The sequence below is a fragment of the Odocoileus virginianus genome, chromosome X (genome assembly GCF_023699985.2).
Source record: "Odocoileus virginianus isolate 20LAN1187 ecotype Illinois chromosome X, Ovbor_1.2, whole genome shotgun sequence".
Taxonomy (NCBI): domain Eukaryota; kingdom Metazoa; phylum Chordata; class Mammalia; order Artiodactyla; family Cervidae; genus Odocoileus; species Odocoileus virginianus.
Window position 1 is genome coordinate 10,007,779 of NC_069708.1, and position 18,537 is coordinate 10,026,315.

Genomic DNA, 18,537 nt, shown 5'->3' on the forward strand with positions numbered 1-18,537 from the left:
ACAATGACTTTCTTTTCCATTTATTTTTATTAGTTGGAGGCTAATTACTTTACAATATTCTAGTGGTTTTTGTCATACATTGACATGAATCAGCCATGGATTTAATGACTTTTAAACAAAGATGAAGTTTATTTTTTTCCAATAACAGAAAAATCTGAAGGTAGGTAGCTACTGGTCTTGATCCAGAAACTTGACGACTTCAGAACCAGCATCCGGTACTCATTTGACTTTTTTCTCCTGGTTGACCCTTTGTGATGATAAGATGAATACCCCAGCTCCATATATTTCGCTGACCCAAGGTAGTATGAAAAGAGGATACAAAAGGAGGAGGAAGGGCAAAGGGAGGGCAGGTTGGTGTAGCCACTATGGAGAACACAATGTCAGTTCCTTTAAAAAACTAAAATAGACTTGACATATGATCCAACAATTCCACTCCCGGGCATAATACCCAGACAGTACTCTAATTCGAAAAGCTACATCCACCCATATGTTCAAAGCAGCACTATTTACAATAGCCAAGACATCAAAGCAATCTAAATGTCTATCAACAGGTGAATGGATAAAGAAGATGTTTATATATACAATGGAATATTACTGAGACATAAAAAAGAATGAAATAATATCATCTGCAGCAATATGGATGCAACTAGAGTTTCTCATAATGAGTCAAGTAAGTCAGACTGAGAAAAATAAATATATGATATCACTTATATGTAGAATCTAAAAAAAATGATACAAATGAACTTAATTACAAAACAGAAATAAACCCACAAAGAAAACAAATGTAGGGTTACCAAAGGAAATGGGCTTCCCTGGTGGCTCAGATGGTAAAGAATCTGCCTGCAATGCGGGAGATGCAGGTTCAATCCCTGGGTCAAGAAGATCCCCTGGAGAAGGGAATGGCAACCCACTCTAGATACAAATGAACTTATTTACAAAACATAATTAAACTCGCAAAGAAAACAAATTTATTGTTACCAAATGACATAGTGAGGGTAGGGGAGAGATAAATTAGGAGATTGGGATTAACATATACATGCTACTATGTATAAAATAGATAACCAACAAGGACCTACTGTATAGCATGCATAGTGCGGGGAATTATATTCAGTATCTTGTAAGAGCCTATAGTGGAAAATAATCTGAATATATATATGTGTGTGTGTTTGTGTGTGTGTGTGTGTATGTGTGTGTGTATATATATATGAATAACTGAATTACTTCGCTGTACATTTGAAACTAACAACACTGTAAATTAACTATACTTCAATTAAAAATGGTTAATTTTTTTAATAAAAAGAACATTTAAAAATATTTTGGATTGCAAACAACGCTTACTATTTCTGATGTAGACCAAATATGTAATGTTCCATAACAAGTGTACCGCCCACTGGTAATCCATCTGGATTTACAGAACACTTGTTTGGCATAGAATTTGATAATCAGAAAAACCTCAAGCAAATTTCAATGCACTTGATTTAGTAAAATTACTGCCACCTCATGTAATGTCCCTACTACTGTTGGAAGCCTTTTACAGCCTGGTACATCACAATATAATGCAAAACTTACAAAGACTGAAAACAGATGATCATTTTCCCTTTTTGCCAAAATTCTACAGAAGCAAAAATCAAATCTACTCACCAAACTGAATGTGTAGGAGGAAATAACATCCCTCCATGAAGGTGTTCAGGGTTTGGTGCTGTCAAAAGATAAACCGAGGCATACTAAAAATTTTATGAGCTTATCAGAGTAACAATTGATTCCAGTGGAATTGGAAATAGTTAGGAGCACAGTGTCATGAGGAGCCGGGGGAGAGATTATATAGAGAAGTGCAGAGGCAAAGAGAGGAAATTCTTCGATGGGCTACAGCTTAAAGCCTAGGTGACTTGTTGTGACTGGTTGTTCTTAGGTTTCAATTTCACAACCTTGAGGCATTCGTAGGCTTAGGTTTTAGTTGACTTACATAGTGGCATTACAGCCACCTCAGCCTAATGACCTCCTTGTTTAATGAATTTAACTGTCCAGGCCAGTACTCCTCCGGCTAGAATTCCACCCTGAGAGGCAGGAGCAGCCAGCAGCACTAGCACCATGATTTGAGTCTACTTGGAAACAAACTTCTAGAACTTAGATTTTTTAGGCCTGATTTGTTTCTGCTAATGACATAGTGATATTATGATTACGAAGCTCCATTTCTGGTTTAACCTCACCACTCAGAGAGAAAGCCCAGAGAATAATAAGGAAAACTCAGCAGTTTGGAAAACTTGAACTCACCAGTAAAATTGGCCCTGGGGCCTCTGCAATACTAGAGGAAGTTGCCCTTTGTTGTTGTGAAAGTCATGATGAGCACTGATTTGCTTTTCTAGAATAACTAGGAAGCTACCTGAGTTAGGATGCTACCAGTCTACCATGAAACACTTCATTAACTAGCAGTCCTATAAAATCACGGAAGAAGAATAAGATAGATAGATCTGGGGGCCAAAACCAACACGGTAGCACATGGAATCATCAATATTCAAACAAAGATCTATGATGGCCCCATGGTTTAAAAATCTTTGTTTTTAAAGGCCTGAAGATAAAAGCGCCACAGATTGACTACACAATGTAGCAAGCTCTCTCCATCCTATGAGTGGGATTAGGTGCAAAGAGCAAAGATTACAGATATTGAGAATAGAGGCCTTGTGATTTGGAGTGGGCAGGGGAGTATGGGTTGTGGAATAAGACACTCTGGCTTAGGGCACGGAGAGATACCAGGAAAGTGAAACAGAAGTCAGATTTCTTCTGACTCCTCAAAGTTTAGCTTCTGAGCCAAGTCAGGAGGGTGTCATCCTCTCCCACTCTCTCCACTTTCAGCTTTCTTCTACCCTCAGCTCCCTGGCCTTGAATGCAAACAAATAATGTTTGTATCAGGGTTTTTGTGTACCTGGTGATAACTGTGTTTATTAAAAATAATAAAGGACATCATGAGTCTCAAATTACAAGCTTTTGGTTTGTGGTTAACAATGAATGTCTTTGGGATCTGATGATGTTTGGTTTAAAGCGTAGTCATGAGGAAAGAGAGGATTTCTAGTGCTGAAAATACATGTAAAAAAGTGAGGACCCCTGTGTTTGAGAATAACAGAAATACTAGAAATGAAGATGAAAATGTGACTCTAGTTGAAAAATAGAAGTTAATTTCTTCTGGAAAAATAAAATAAAAGTGACAAGGTTTAATTTAAAGTTGAGAGGCAGTAACATTCTAGGCATTATCTAGACACCCCTACAAAATGGCTGACAGGCAAATTATAGGTTAGCTTCACAGAGGGCTTTTCTCTTTTTTTCACAAGTGACAGCCCACTGTCTCACTCAACAAATGATGATATAAATTAGATGAAAATTCTTTCAAGTGCTGTATGTATTTAAGAGTTTATTAAAATTGAGTTAATAAAATGGAATTTCCTAAACAACAATTTTCTTTATAGCCTAGTGGGATAATAAAAATAAAAAACAAAAAGTACTATCAAATCTAACCTTCATCAAAGCCATCAAGGAGGTCAGTGAGTGACTAAGAAAATTAGGGCTCTGAAATACAGAATGTAGGGGAATTTAGAGCTTCGTTTCTTTTCCAAATCTTCCAGTACACTTGTTGTGCCTCAATATATTCTAAACCGTTAGCTGGAGTAAGTCCTAGGATCCAAAGGAAAAATAGGTGCTTTCTTATTTAAGGGGAAGGTCCTTTTTATTAACTGAAATAAAGTATGTTGAATATGGATACTAAAACAGTTAAAAAGAACAGAACTCCTATGAGGGCTCAATCCTTAAGATTGAGATAGCACAACGTAACTTAGCTGTGCTATATACTTTTGGATATCTTCATGACTTTTATTGTGGTCTTCCTTAATTTATATTTATTGGGATAAACCTTGTGGACTCTCACACTATAACATGAATGAAAACAGTAGCTTTGAGACCGCTGTTTGTGATAATCCTTTAGAAGATTTTTTTTCTTAACCAAACTCTTCATATGTTAAAATTAATTTGAATGAGGCATTTGAAAATAAAAATCTATAAGATTAGCCTTAGAAGATGTAAAATATATATTAATAATTTCTGATATATATCATTTCCGTGTATATAAACACACACATATGCCCTCCTAACAATGTAGATACGTTTATGTTGATAAAAATCTCAAAGATTATAAAATAAAAAGGAATTTAAGGAAAAACTTTAGTTGCTCCTACACCACATGTGTCATATAATATTTATTAAAATAGCAATTATGAATTTTTTAAATGAAGATAGCAAGATAGGTAGACAGGTAAGTAGGTAGATTCTTAACTATAAAAAGCACTTCTATACAAACATGAAAATAAAATACAAAGTAAAACATATGTTCTAAATGGTAAAAAAAAAAGTCTCTTTTTATTGTTTAGATTGAAGTAGTATAAAACCTATCTGGTGATGTGATTGTACTGTTAAGAAATTTGGTTTCAAAACTTTTGGAAACCAATAAATTACTGGCTGAAATGCTCACTATCCATTATTTTGCCATTGGAAAAAGATTCAATTTCTTCAGCAAAGAAACAATGTTAAACTAATAAAGTACAAGTTAGTCATCATATATTACAAGTGTGACTTCATGAAATAACAGGTCTTCGAGTACGTCAAAGCTAACTACACTCTTGTATTCTTACTTTGAAGCCAACCTACCACTGGAATAATTTTATCAGTTAACACAGACAATGGGTGTCTGTACCTTGGTTTCTCAAAGTTTGTATCACCGGTTTTATTAGCTATGGATGCCAGGACACAAAGTACCACAAGCCAGATGGCTTAGAAAAATAGAAATGCATTGTCTCTCAAATCTGAAGGCTAGAAGTTCAAAATCAAGGTATGGGCAGAGTTGGTTTCTTCTGAGAGCTGTGAGGGAAGGATTTGTTAGGGTTTCCCTCTTGGACTTAGAGAAAGGGGTGATATGTCTAAGTATTGATGTTCGCAGGACATTCTCCCTTTGTACATGTCTCTATATCCAAATTTCCCCTTTATATGACACCAGTCATGCTGGGTTGAAGTCCAAACTAATGACCTCATTTTAACTTAATTACATCTGCAAGGACTCTGCTTCCAAATAAGGTACTGGGGGTTAGGACTGCCACATATGATTGGGGGTGCACAATTCAACCTCCAACACAAGTCTATGGCAGATTAGCAATAAGACAAGTCAAACGGTACACGAAGCAAGAGAACTGTGTTAAAGAAATCTGTATTTCAATCCAAACTCCTCAATGAATTCCTGAAGTGGTGCCAACTCTCCTCTATCAATCAAATTGAAATCTTGAACAAATAAAGTACTTAAAGGACACGCTATGACAGGCCTTTTATGGCGGCTACATCACAGAATCAAAGTGCTGGTAAGAAAGGTGGGCAGTAAACTCTGAACAGAGGCTTTAGAAGAGTCTTTACCACAGATATAAGATTTTGGGGAAATGGGACACCAACCTTAGAAGGAAAAAGAGCTTCACAGTCAAGTTCATCCTGAACTCAAAGCATCAAATGGTCAATATATTATGAAGCAGGACACGTGACTACTGTCAAAATTAGTACCATCTTCCCAGTGATGTTCAGATCTTGGATCTGCAGCTTGGTTCAGTGCTGAGGTGTGATCTGGCTGAAGAAATCCATAGTGTTAACTGTCATCCATTGACAGAGGTCCTCTTGCTCGGGCAACATGGCAGCTCCCTTTGTGTTCCCATTTCCGACAGTGCTTCTGCAGGTTTTAAATGTTCATACTGATGAGCTCCTTCAGGGATGTTCGTGGATTTCAATGTATTAGAATGACTGCTGAAGCGGAAGCTCTTTTCTTCTTGAGGGTGAGGGTAGAGGTTGGGGAAGGAGAGAACATTGGGTTGCAGTGCAGTGTACAAAGTCAATACTTGGGAACCAGGAGGGGTAGACACTCCTCAGTCTGTAGACAGCAAAATACAGACTACTGCTACCCTGAGCAGGGGTCAAACTTGGGGCAAAGCCCAGTGCTGCCTCCCCCACATCACCAACCAGAAAAATGGACCCAGCCATATTTCACAAGAAAAGATTCCACTTACACTGCAATTATAATGTCGAACATCAATTATCACGTTTGGACATCAAATAGCCAAACACTATATAATGAAGAATTGTGGTAAATCATATGAAGGGAAAGAAAGAAATTCTCTAAAGAACCCCAGTAAAATGTGAAAATTGGCTGTGTGTCTCAAGAATGAGATAATGTGTGAAAAGTACTCTGCATAGCATCTGGTGTTCAGTAAATGGTCAATAACATGAGCTATTTTGGCATTATGATTTTTCCCTCTAAGTCCAGGCACTAATAGCTTTTTAACATTTTTATTTATTTTAGCTTTGACTGCACTGGATCTTTGTTGCTTTGCATGGGCTTTTCCCTAGTTGCAGGGAGAGGGGGTTACTCTTTGTTGCATTGTGGTGGCTTCCCTGGTTGTGAAGCACAGGCTCTAGATGCACGGGCTTCAGCAGTTGCAGCACATGGGCTTGGTAGTGGTGGTGTGTGGGCTTAGCTGCTCCACAGCACGTGGGATCTTCCCGGACCAGGGGTTGAACCTATGTCCCCTGCACTGGCAGGCAGATTCTTTTTTTTTTTTTTTTTAGGCAGATTCTTATATCCACTGCGCTGCCAGGGAAATTCCTTTAATACTGAAATGTTTGTTGACTTATAGTGATGGATCCTTCTTAGGAATTCATAGTCCATTATGTAGTACAGCCAATTCACCAACTTGTTCGTCTATCCTTCCATAAAGAAGAATTAAGTATATTCTATGTCACAATTCAAGCTTGTATAGTTTCCTCTCTTTGCACCCTAATCACAGTGTTCTATTAATGCCGTGACTGTCAGACGGAACTGACAAATTAGATGATGATGTTTGTATTATTTTCTGCCAAGACACAAGAAGTTATAATGTTTATATCATGCAAAGATCAGACTGGTATCTAAATCATCCTTGCCAGTTTTTGTTATCAGTCATTTCCTTAGGTCTCTGTCCAGTCATCCTGCAGAGTCACTATTTTGATTTCCTTCAGCTTGATGCCCATCTCTCCTCCACTAGGAAAGCATTCTTGGCGCGTGGCGCTGGGAGGGAGGGTGCTGTCGTGGGCAGCCTGTGTGCCATTCCAGGAGCATCCCTGGGTGACTGGAGGGACCCAAGTGCCCACCTCTGAGGAGGAGAGAATGGAGTTTCTCTCCAGAATGCGGGGCGGGGTCAGCCACAAGCTTGTGCGGAGACGTGTCTCTGGTCCCTTCTGCTGTCAGCCTCTGCTCATGAATTTCCAGGCAACAAGTAGGTCAGAGAGTCAGGTGATTCAAAATTTTCATCCTGTGAGGGCTTTGAGGTCCATTTTATCAAGGACTTCAAAGTTCACTTCAATCGCTTCTACAGTTTCTTCACATCAAGTGGCCATTCAAGTACATCTTTCCCCTTCCATCTCTTTGAGGAGAGCTTTATGAGGAATTTTAAGTGCTGCTTTAACTAAGTGGGAGCAACGTGGACTTGAAACACCCTTATAAACTGGGAAGGAGAGTTTCTATTTATGGAAGGGTTCTCCTGGTCTGTCATAAAGCTAAAGCTGGGACTGTATCTCTTAAAGAATAATCAACACAATAAAACAGTAAAATAATAATAATAATGTAACTGAGCAGGACCCTATGGTGCCTCCCCCCCCACAACATACTCTGCTTTAGCTCCTCTCTGAAGTACCTGGATAATAGTATTGCCTTTGATGCACATTTTCTGAGTTGCTTTGCAGAAGTGAAAACTTCCCACCAAATAGAAGATGTTAACTACTGGATGACCGATGACAGCGCAAAGTCCCAGGCCCCCTGGAGCCTAAGGACTGAGAAAGTTAACCCCTGTGACACCACCCTGTTGCTTCCTCATCAGACCATCAGAGAATTGTGCATGATCCCCCAGGTCACCACTCCCCCCCAATCTGGCTTTTAAAAGTGCTTCCCTTGAAACCCTTCCAGGAGCTCAAGGTACTTCAGATATGAGCCACCTTATCGCCTTGCATGTCTGCTTGGTCGGTAAGTCGCGTCGGACTCTCTGTGACCCCATGGACTGCAGCCCACCAGGCTACTCTATCCATGGGATTTCCCAGGCAAGAATATTGCAGTGGGTTGATATTTCCTCTTCCATGGGATCTTCCTGACCCAAGGATTGAACTTGTGTCTGCTGAATTGGCAGGTGGATTCTTTACCACTAAGCTACCTGAGAAGCATGGCCTGCAATGAATCTTTCTCTGCTCCAGACTCTGACATTTCATTTTGTTTGGCCTCACTGTGCATGAGGTGTGTGGGCTTCATTAAAAATAATAGCTAAATTTATTAAATCTTTAATAATACTGCATCAGTCAAGCACAGTGAAAGGTAAAAGTAAGCCCTTCAACCATCGACTCATGTGATCTCAGCCACACATACGTGCAGGATGTATTGTTATCCCCAGATGGGCCAGCTGAAGCTTGGAGAAGTTGCACATCTTGCCCAAGAAACTATTGCAGAGGCCACGTGATCACTGATATTTTTCTCTAAAATAATGCTGTGTATACATGTACTTCTTTAGAGTTTACAAACTTGGTTGGTTTACACTATTTCCATTTGATTTCCCTCCTGACATATTCACGAGGGTCTGCTCCAACCACATCTTGCCTGCCATCTCTTTCATCAGAGAAACTAGAAAGCATTATCTTTAGAATACTGTTTACATCATAGAAACAATGAGTTCGAGTCTGGCCCTAATGACTGCCTCCATAATGCATTCTGGACCAAGGAAATTTTCTCATCTGGGTAAATGGTGGATTGGGTAGAGAGGCCGATAGTCTCCAAAGTTCCCAAGGAGCCCTCCACATAAGTCATTCAGACACTCAGCACAAACCCCAGTCCCCATTCGCCCTCCTCACTGAAGTCACAGAACCGGAGTGGGAGGTTCCTTGCTGGCCACTAGAGGGCAGCAAGCCACAGCCGAGACGCTCCGAGCTACAGGGCGCTACTTCGCGCATCATGAGGCCGCAGGAAAATGTTGCTAGAACGTTTTTAGAAGGAAAAACACCCCATATATGTTCAGTGCATACTACTGAGATGCCTCTGGTTCTTAAGACTTCTGGAGACTTCCCAGAGTGTAAGTCTTAAGGAAACAAATAGAGAAGGCATGTCTCTGGGGTATCCATCTGAGTCTTCCAAACACCCTATGCTTTCCATTTTATCATAAAGTTTCATTTTCTCCATCCCTTAGCTATCTGGAACAAAATAAAAAAAACAAAACACAAACAAAAAGTGTTCTCTTTTTTTTCTCTAATAATTTATTTTATTGAAAGCAATAATGTCCCACCGCATCTTCACTTCTCCTGAGGTTACATACCCGTTCTCTCCCTGTTTTCCTTTCCCCTGCCCAGTCCTCTCTTTCCCTCTGTGTTGCATTTCTGGAAAGGAATAAACACTCCAGGAGCTGATAATTCACTCTTGCTGTTCCAACTCCCACCTGGGGGCTGATGACTTACAGATCTGTTCTCTCTGGCCCACACCTCTCCTGCAAGCATCAAAGATCTATTTCTCACTGTTAGACATCTGCATGTAGGTGGGTCCTCAAGGACCGCAACTCAGCCAGACTGAACAGGAGATGGCGCTGTTTGAAATGATCCCAACCACCACAAACACTTGCAAACATTTTCATTTATAGAGAGTATCTGAAATGATACACCAGAAACCAATAAAGGTGGTTACAGTGCCGGGGAGCAGGACAGCCAGGGGACAAGGTTGAAGAAAAACTCACTTCTCTCTAGCCTTTTGAACCCTTTGGATATCATATAATGTGCATGGAGTACCTACTAAAAAAAAGTAATTATATAAACATTTTAATGTTTACATCATCTAGAGTTCTGCCAAGCTCAGCGTTCTTCTTCTGCCATGTGCTCCCTGGGTAAGTAAGTTTATTCTCAGTTTCAACCACCAGCTATGAGCTGGTGACTTACAGATCTGTCATCTCTGGCCTGCCCCTCCTGCAAGCTTCAAAGTTCCACTTCTCACTGTCACACATTGGTCTGTGGCTATGACACCAGAACCTCAAATGCCATGTCTCCTGCACCCCATTCACCATCTTCCAGCATTTGACCTTGAGGAAGACCCTGCTGAATTGAAGGACAAAACTGCTGCTGCTCTTCCTGAGTTGTCTGTCACAGCTGCCAAAGCCCCCTCACAGCCCCCTCCTGTCTCGCCTTGCCTCCACCAGAACTAGGGCTCATTCCTTCCCTCCCCAGATCCACCCAACCAGCCAGCCACATAGCCCTGCCCCTCTCCTAATATATCTCTCAGATTCAGCCCATCCTCCCCTTTTCTATTATCTTCCGGCTCAGTTGGTAAATAATCTGCCTGCAATGCAGAAGACCTGAGTTCCATCCCTGGGTCAGGAAGATCCCCCTGGAGAAGGAAATGGCAACCCACTCCAGTATTCTTGCCTGGATAATCCCATGGACAGAGGAGCCCGGTGGGTCAAAGTCCATGGGGTCACAAAGAGTCGGACACGACTGAATGACTAACAGTTTCAACACTTATCATCTTTTTCCTGGGCCTCCATGCTTTCTCCCAGTTTGACTTTCTTTTTCCAGGATTGTGCTTCACAAAGTTCCCCCTGACGCAGCTGCCCAAGGCACGCATGCAAGTCCAATAGCACCACTCCTGGCTCACCCCTGGGGTTGGGGGGGCCTCCCTGTACCTGGTGAGGAGGCCCCCACTCCCCAGTACCACATGACATCCTTGCCCCTCCCCACGTGGTCTTGACAACTTGCCTGGCTTCATCTCTTCCCATTTCCTGCCTTGTTTCCATGCAACTGTTTACGGGTTCCCAAACATCCTCTGTTGTTCTTCCCTGACACCTTTGTGCTGGAATGCCCACACCTGACCCCCTTTAGCTTCCCTTCATCTTGGCCATTTCCTCACCATCATGCAACACTGATACAGAGATGTAAGGAAGAAACAGGGAATAAAGATGTTCTGAGATCTTCTGTAAAGACTGAAAACCGCCAGCCCCGGGCCCAGTCATCATGCCATTTACAAAGCAAAATTAACAGGAACATGATTGCCTGCTAGTTTAATTCTGTGGTATAAATAAATGACCTAAAACTTCATTGAAGACATTAACAGTCTTGCATAATCATTTAAGGAAATGAAAAGGAGCAAGAGAAAACTCAAATTTCAGCTGCATCATGTGTGGTTGCCCAACAAAAGGTACTGAGTAGGTACTGAGATTCACAGAATCCCCTGTTGTCATGTGACATGTTCCAACAACTTTAATTAACTTTATAAATCAGGTTAGCACCTACCCTCCTCTTAGACTTGGGAACAAACTAATGAATATGATGCGCAGGTAGCAGAATGAAAATGTATTTTTGTCTCTCCTAAAGGTTCCTTTTTCATTGCTAGGGTCATATCTTGAGATTCAGGGCAAGTCTGAGTTCATTTAGTGCAGAGAAAATATGTCAGGATTTGGACATTATAGATTTAAATCATAAAACAAAATACCTTGAGTCTCAGTATTAATATAAGCTTGCAGTGATACATAGAGGATATATTCCCAATACCCAAGAGGTCTTGATCAAATCAAATTGGGACTCAATCATCGGTGCTGATATGGGAGACAAATGCAGAACAGAAGTGGTCAAGATTTTGACATCACTCTAATGTCACTAAATTGCCACAGCTTATCAGAGATGCTATCAGAAAAATTCAGGGTCTGGGTTAGCTTTTGCCTCACCTTTGTGGCACACACCAAGGATCAAAAAATGGAAACCAGAAGAATAATAACCACAAAGAGCAGTTGTGTACGACAGCTAAAAAAAAAAAAAAAAAACACCTCAGCCTTACTTCAATTTGTTTATTCGCTCATTCCACAATATTTACTGAATGCTATGTGCAACAATTTGGAGAAAGATCATGTTAAAGAGAGTGGTAACATATCCCTGAGATGCTTCTAAATTAACTAGTCTCTATTTTTCAAGGACATTTGTGGAGAGGTATTGTGAATAAGGAGGCATAACAGAATTAAGTTGCATATCCAGTCAGGAATGGGAGGTATCCAAGTCCCTCTCCTTTGTTCTTATGTGAAGGAAAGTTACAGCCACAGAATAAAGGACACAAAATACACGTAGATAGGTATGGTGACCATACATCCGAAGAATTGGGGACAATCTCAATTTTAATATCCTTTTCCCTTGTCTCAAAAAGCATGCATGTCAAAGCGTATGGCCCAATTGTGACTTGGGAAATATAGCTAGCTTGGCAGATACACAGAGAGGGCATCTAATGACTTGCCAGTCCTGTCAGGAGAAGAACAAAAGAGAGCAAATCAAAGGCTCCCTAAGAAACACTGAATTTGAAAGTCGTGAAGGCAAAGATATGGATGGCTCTGAATACAGGAGAAGACAGAGCAAAGGGACCTGGGCAAGCTGCTTTCCAGAGCGGAGCTCCTTAGAAACATTTCCTTGGTATTCAGAAAGAGGAGACAATGTAAAAATAAAATTAAAAAGAAACTAGAAAGGCGAGGAGAATGAAGGAAGCACCTCCTGAACTTTTCTTGAAGGTCAAGATAATTTGATAATTTATGAAGAGACTCGCATTAACTCCACATTCCCCATTTTGGAGCTCTAATAAGCTCTAGGATAATTTTGTCTTTCTTTCAGAGAATAAACTACACTAATCTTGGGAGATGGTCATAGATATGCTTTAGTGTAATATTGGTACTGCTGAAACACAAGTAGATAAGTTGGTTTATACAGAGAAATTGAATTATTATAAGGATTTTTTCAAGGTTAGCTATACTCTGGGAATACACCAACACATTGACTAGGTCAGGGGATGGACCACGAATGATGTTTTCTAAAGACCAACTCTTCTTCATTCTCTTGTTCTACAGACCAGCTCTTCTACATTGTTTGTAGCTTGGCTGTTCCAAGTCAGAAAATCTGGATTTGAACCTGGTTCTGCTATTTGCTGAATGTTAGATGTGAGACATGACATTTTCTGCCTGAGATTCCTCACTCAAGAAAGGAAACAAGTCCTGCCTTGAAGAGATTTCACACAGATTAAATAACCTAAAATACATTCAAGTGCTCAGAACATGATAAAATGATACATAAGTGATAGTTATCAGTAGTCTTTACCAACTCTCTCTGGCCTGTTGGCCGTGGTACAGGAGGGAGTGTTCTAAAATCAAACAAAGAAGAACCCTGATCAATGAGCTAAAAAAATATATATTACACAATGGTAGGAGAACTAATTCTCAATAATCATATACTGCAAATTTGTGTTATATCTGGGTAACCCCAAATTCTATTTAAATGCTAATATCACAACCGCTTCTGTTTGACTCTCAGCTCTCTAATAAAGATTTTATTTTTATTAGTATAAACAGATAGAATGGCTATCTTGAATAAAGGGGATAGAAATGTTTTATCTACCATGTTCTTTATTGCCAAATAGTCTTACAAATAAGGCCAGAAATAAAGTTACCATTAAAACTAACAAAATGTTTGGTATGACCTCCTGCATGCTATTTGCATGATATTTTGGCTATTATCTTACCTTCGGTTGTCACCAAATGTTTTCCGAATCCTTATCAAATATTCACACTATGCTCGGTATTATTGGGATCATGATGATGATTAAGGCACACACGCTGTTCATCCTGTGAGAGAGAGGCAGTGAGGGTAACTGACAAAGCAGCCAGCTCTTATAAGAGTTTTCTGGAAAAGGTTCAAAGTGCTCTGGGAATCAAAGCAAAAGGCAGATTACTTCCAACTGCAGAAATCTAGGAGGGCTCTGTAGGGAATTATTTGAACAAGGTCATGGAGGGGGGTAGGACCCCACTGTCAGATTGGCAGTAGAGGGATGGGGTTAGTGGTGAGGTTGAGAAGCAAGCTTCAACTTGACTCAGAAAGTATGAAAGCAGAATGCATTCAGAAGAATAGCTACAACAGTGTGGAGTTGTACAGAAGACAGGGAGTAAAGAAGACAAATTTGAAAAGACAGGTCAAGAGAAGACTGTGGAAGGTTTTAAATGACTGGCCAGCAGACAAGGTGTTTTTTTTTTTTTTTTCCCCTTGATGCAGAAATCCAATGAAGGAAGAATGTCATGAGGGATCTTTGTTCTGGAAAAATGCACAACCAGTGTCAGTATGGAGGATTTACTGGAGAGGTGAGAAAGAGATTAAAGGGAAGTCAACCAGATAAGGAGCTCAGGCCATAGGTCAGAGGTATTAAGACCTAGAAGGTGCGCAGTGATGCAGAAAGCAATAGATGAATGGCACTTTGCTTTTTCATCTTTAGGTGCCACACTCCTTGAGTGCACTGGTCTTGGATGCACTGTGTTGCTGAGATTAAGAGCCTTGGGTTCTGCTTATCTCCAAGGTAGAAGAATTTCATTTTGTTCCACATGAAAAGATAGAACTCTCTGTTTCCAGTTAGAGATCATTAAGATGATACTTTAATATCTCTTCACAGATTTTTCAGATATTTATAAAAAAAATCTTCCTGATTTAAATCATCTTGGTCTATAAAATCAGAAAACCTGCTTCAACTACTTCATTTTTACACGAGAAAAGTTCCCCAAAGGTCAAGGACACAGCTCTAGATTTTTAGGGTTTCCCAGGTAGTGCTAGCGGTAAAGAACCCGCCTGTCAGTGCAGGAGACGTAAGAGACACAGGCTCGGTTCCTGGGTCAGGAAGATCCCCTGGAGGAAGAAATGGCAATCCACTCCAGTATTCTTGCCTGGGAAACCCCATGGACAGAGGACTTGGTGGACTATAGTCCATGGGGTTGCAAAGAATCTCAAAGAGTCAGACACGACTGAGCAACTAAGCATATACTTAAAAAGTGAGCACATAAAGCATTTCTTATTAGTATATACAAGCTATTTTCAGAAATCTTTTGGATCATGAGCGTGTTTGGAGGGCTAGAAGCCCTGATATCTAAGTAACCAAGGTCAACATAGGATAATGCCCAGGTATCAAACCTTGAACTGAATTCTGAGTTGATCCACTGATTCTCACCCCAAAACACTGTGATAAGTCCATACTCATATCTCTGACAGTCTCATTTTTCCCTACCTCCATTCTTCTTTGGCATTGCACATCCTTCCTGCTGTTATATTCTGTGGCATATACCAGTTGCCTGGAGTCACAGGTAGATGTCAGCATATTAGTAAAATAATAAAAACAACCCCCCCTCCCCATAAAATCCTGTTAGTTTCTCAAGCCTCCTTAGCACAAAACTCAAGTATTACCTTTTACTCAGGTCACCTTATTGCTCCCATAAGAGTTGGCTGATATTGATGTGTATTTATTGGATATATTGTTTAGGTTGATACAGAAGGGGAACAAAAGAGTCAATTCTCTGCACACATCAGCTCTTTTCTTTTTCACGTGATCCTGGTGCCAGGTGGATTATCGTAGAAGCATGAAGAGTACCAAGTTCCTATCCTTGACCCTGGAGGAGCAGGACCATAATTTTAAAAGGTGGGGGTCACAGGGTTGGGCCCCCAAAGGGATGCTCTCAAGTTAGCCCTGTCCAGCTTGGCTCACCCTCTCCAGCCTGGCAAGGGTAACTACACTTATACCACACAAAATAGACATTTTGTCTAAAACTGTCTTTGGCGTCAAAGAAGGTAAATGCATAATGATAAAAGGGTCAATTCAACAGGATGATATAACATTTATATGAATACACAGCTAAATGTGTAAAGCAGATATTGATATATCTCCATATTATATGTCTTAAATATATACAAATTCTTTATTTGTCAATCATACATTAATAAAGGTGGGACAGTTCTAAAGGCAGAAAGTGACAACAGTACAATAATAGTAAGACACTTTAATACCTCACTTAGTGGATAGAACATTCAGACAGAAAATCAAGAAGGAAGCAACTGATGTGAGAACACAAGAGACTAAAATGACATAACAGAAATATACAGTAGTTATTATCCAAGTGTAGAAGAACTCACATTCTCCTCAAGTGCACACAGAACCTGCTCCAGGATAGAACACATATTAGGTCACAAAGTAACTCTAACAAACCGAAGACCTCAAATAGCCAAAGCAATCCTGAGAAATAAAAACCATACTTCCTGATTTCAAAATATATTGTGAAGCTACAGTAATTAAAATAGCATCATACTGGCATTAAAATCAGACATATATACCAAATAAATCCATAGGGCTTCTCAGGTGGTGCAGTGGTAAAGAATCTGCCTGCAATGCAGGAAACCCAGGTTTGATCCCTGGGTGGGGAAGATTCCCTGGAGAAGGAAATGGCCGCACACTCCAATATTCTTTAAGGGAAAAATCCATGGACAGAAGAGCCTGGTGGGCTACAGTCCATGAGTTGCAAAGAGTCACACACAACTAAGCAACCGAGCATAGCACAGCAGCAGAAAAGAACACCCAGTGAGGAAAAGATACTCTCTTCAGTAAATGCTGCTGGGAAAAGTTGGTATCCACATGCAGAAAAATGAGATTATCTCATATTTAAACAAAAACTCAAAACATATTAAGATTTAAACATGAAACTGAAACTGTAACACTACTAGAAGATAACATAGAGGAAAAGCTTCCTGATGGTGGTCTGGGCAATTACTTTTTGGATATATTAGCAAAAGCAGAAGCAACAAAAGCAAAAGTGGACGAGAGAAATTTTATCAAATAAAAATGCTTCTGCAAAGCAAAAGGAAGAGCCAACAGAGGGAAAAGGCAAGCCACAGGATGGGGTAAATATTTTCAAATCATGTATCTCATAAGGCTTAATATCCAGTATATGTAAGTCAGTCATACAACTCAATGGCTGAAAACAATGCCTCAATTGAAAAGAAAAGGGCAGAAGTCCTACATTTCTACAAAGAAGACACACAAATGACTAAAAGGTATGAAAGAGTACATGATATCACAAATTAAGGAAATATGAATCAAAACCACAATGAGATGTCATCTCACACCCTTTAGCATAGCTATTTTCAAAAAGACAAGAAATAACACATGTTATTGAGGGAGGGGAGAAAACGGAACCTTTGTGCATTGTTGGTGGGAATGTAAATTTTTATCACCATTCTTTAAAACAGTATGGAGATTCCTCACAATATCACAAACAGAACCACCTTATGATCCAGCAATCTCACTTCTGGATATACATCCAAAGAAAGTGAAATCAGGATACTGAGATACATTCACTCCCATGTTCACTGTAGCATTATTCACAATAGCCCAGATATGGAAACAAATTAAATATCCATCCAGAGAAGAACAAAGGAAATATGAGATATACACACACACAAGAATATTATTTAACCTTCAAAGAGAAGGAAATCCTACATTTCACAACATGGGTTAATCTGGAGGGCATCATGCTAAGTGAAATAATCAAGATGCAGAAAATCAAATACTGCATGATTTCACTTATATGTTGAATCTAAAAGAGTCAAACTCCTAGAAGCCGAGAACAGTAGTAGCAACAGAATTGGTTGTCAGAGACTGGTAGGCAGGAAAAGTTGTTAATCGAGAGGTACAAATTTTAAGTCACTCAGGATGAATAAATTCTGAAAACCTAATGTAGAAAACTGTGAATGTAGTTAACGACATTGTATACTTGAAATCTTCTAAGAGGGTAAATCTTAAGCCAAGTAAGATGGACAGTATGGGGGATGATGAGTATGTTGATTAGCTTGATTGTGGTGATTGTTTCATTATGTATATGTTTATCAACTCTTCAAGCTGTATACCTTAAAAATATGAAATTTTAAATTATCAATTATACATCATGAAATCTGGGAAAAGAGATTATAATAAATTTCAAAAGACTGAATAGAAAAAAATCTCTTGTACATGAAGGTTTGTAGCAACACTACTCATAACAACAAAAAAGTGGAAAAACCCAAATATTCACCAACAGATGAACAGATACATTAAATATGGTATATCTACATAACTGATTAGTATTTGGCAATACAAAGAAATGAAGTACATATACATGCTACACCATGGATGAAACTCAAAAACGGTATGATAAATGAGAGAAGCCAGTCAAAAGTGACCACATATTCTATAATTGCATTTATAGCAAATGTCCAGAATACGCAAATTTAAAAAGACAGAAAGTAGATTAGTGGCTGCCAAGGGCCGAGGTGGCTGGGGGATCGACGAGGTGACTGCCAATGGGTTTGGTGTTCCTTTGAGATTAATGACTATGTGTCAGAACCGATTGCTTTGATAGTTGCACAATCCTATTAATACACTAAAAACCATTAGACTGCATACTTTAAAAGAGTGAATTGCTAAAATGCAAATTCTACCTCAATAAAGCTGTAATTTCAGAAAGGAAGAATCCACATCAGTGTGGAGCAGAGGAGACAGGCTAGAAAGAAGAGAGGCCATAAGAAGAATACAGTCATCTGTTAGCAGCCAAAGGAGACTGGTTTCAGGACCCCTGCAGATACCAGCGTCTGCAGATTTCAAGT

At 39.7% G+C, this 18,537-nt stretch overlaps 1 pseudogene; it reads right to left on the reverse strand.

Moving 5' to 3' along the window:
* Nucleotides 1-5,230: 5,230 nt before the first annotated feature.
* Nucleotides 5,231-9,042, reverse strand: LOC110143554 (MOB kinase activator 1A pseudogene; annotated as a pseudogene).
* Between the last annotated feature and the right edge of the window lie 9,495 nt (nucleotides 9,043-18,537).